Source organism: Leopardus geoffroyi, chromosome X (genome assembly GCF_018350155.1).
Source record: "Leopardus geoffroyi isolate Oge1 chromosome X, O.geoffroyi_Oge1_pat1.0, whole genome shotgun sequence".
Lineage (NCBI taxonomy): Eukaryota > Metazoa > Chordata > Mammalia > Carnivora > Felidae > Leopardus > Leopardus geoffroyi.
Window position 1 is genome coordinate 69,244,440 of NC_059343.1, and position 2,403 is coordinate 69,246,842.

Below are 2,403 nucleotides of genomic sequence, written 5' to 3' on the forward strand. Positions count from 1 at the left end.
AGGGTCTACTTTCATACTGATTTTATCTCTAGTCAGCTATCTCTTCTGTATTATATTGCTAGAGTCCAAAGTGTTAATCAAAATGTAGCAATTTTTTTTCCAAGCTTTAAATACAAACTTTGTATGTTGAGTTCTCTGCTACTAAGAGAAATGGAAAATAAAAATAAAGAAGTGCTTGAAAAGTGTATAGCAGCAACTCAGAGGCAAAATTAAGACAAAATAAAACAAAAAATTAAAGTCAACCACTTAGATTAGCACTTAAGATTTTCATGGCCATAACTCTTTTACTCTATGAACACTCATGATTATTCATGAGTTGTGAATTTTAAAACACAAACACAGAACAAAACGTATTTCCTAAACTGGAACTGAAGCAGTCTTCCAGAATTAAAGTCCAAGCTTTTGAATTATTTTTCCTTAAAACCAAATGAAACTGCATTTAAGACTCATCACATTCAGACTTCATTTATGTGTGTTTGTATTTTATTTTAATGTTTGTTATAATAACAATATGCTAACAAATCTATTTATATAATTTTATTTATACATTTTTAAGTCTTCCATTACTTGGACAATCTAACTTAAGGAGAAATGTATTTGAAAACATTATCTCCAGATACATATCAACTTTTAGTTTAGCGATATATGCACAGCAGAGATATAAACTAAAACAGCACAATGATATCACCACAAATATTAGGTTAAGTTTTCCATTTTATTTTAGCCTGTATGTTTATATCCCTACTTCCCTCACCCCCACATGACTGTCTCTTCCACTAAGAATTGCGTATTTTGTAAAGATTTATTCAATTAGTTAAAGCACATTAGATGAAGTTTTAATATAATTTAGTGACACAAATTTACTCTACTTTCAAGGTCATAATATATTTTAGAAAGCAATGTTAAAAATGACTACATAGACACCAATATTTAAGTTGTAGAAACTTGAAGCCATAATTTGTATACTTTTTATATTAATTTTGGACAACTAAAGCATTCTTCTCTATGCCAATTCTATTTTAAATGTTTTTTTTAATCTCTTGATATATCCTTTCCCCAGTTCATTTCCAATCATGTGTTCATACTGTAAAACTTCTTGTGACTAGAAACTCTTATACACATATTCATTATTCTGAGTACACTACAATATAAAATGTAGTTAGATTATCTACTTTGTGTCCTTTTTACCTGCAACTACAGGGAGATTGAAATGAAGTTCTTAGCTCTTTATTAGTAAAAAGCATTGGAAAAACAAATAGATCTTAACAGAAATGTTTTTCTGCCTTCCAGTATGAGTGATGTGTGTTGCATGTACTATGCACTGCAAAGTAGAGGAAGACTTCTTTACCCTGCAAAAGGAAAAGTAAAACATTGTAAAATGATTTTAATGAAATCATAACATTAAAATAGTTTTATATTAAACCCTGCTAATTTTCTAGGTGAAGGCTGTTAAGTGAATGTAAGGAAACATTAAAAGGGAATTGAATTTGCATTCCTTAGGCTACAGGCACGTGTTTACATGACCTTTAAAACAGAATTAAAGCTGTAGCATCAGCAGCTGTAGGCAATTCACATTACTAAGGCAATCAAATCAGAATGCTAAACTAACTATAAAACATAAATTAAACTGATAGAGAATCATCTCAATTCACTAGGTTTACTTGCAATGTACTTCTACACTACTAGTCATTTCAAAGCAGTTTGCAGATCCACCATATCAGAAGTACTCCAATACATCTTAAAACAGAGTGTCCAGCTAAGAGTATGTAAGCTATGAGCACTTTAAAATAGCTTTATCAACAAACCTCCATCATTCATCCGAGCTAACTTATTTCATGATCATTACTTACTTTGAGCAATCGCATCCAAAAGTAAGCATCATGCCACGAAGACAAAATTATCTCCAATATGTTATGTGTGTCATAGATGATTTTTACTTACAAATAAGTATTATAAAGAGTTTATAAAGGATGCTTAAAGGCTAGTGAAAGTTAACTGCACTTTTTTTTTACTCTCAACTTCATTGTATTGTTCCTCAACACTCCCAAGCTTTCCAACAACTATATTCTTATTTTCTTTCATAGCAAGATTGGATATCACACCTTTTAAAATACAGTAGAATGGATTATTAAACAGAGCCTTAAATCTAATTGTCTGGGAAAAGACTTGTTCTAAGAAAATGAAAGAGAAGAATAAGTATTTTATAATGCAAGTCATCATCTCACTAGAAGTGTTTTGAGAAAGCTTGGTCTCTCAATTTCTAGCAGTAAAATCTCAAAAAAAAATTCTATCTTTACTGAAGTGTTTCTGTTTTTGTGTCGTGACTTATTTTCCTCCTCTTTAGAAAACTTTTCAGACTCCTCAAGAAAATTGAAAACATACAGAATATATTTGAAAAACGGT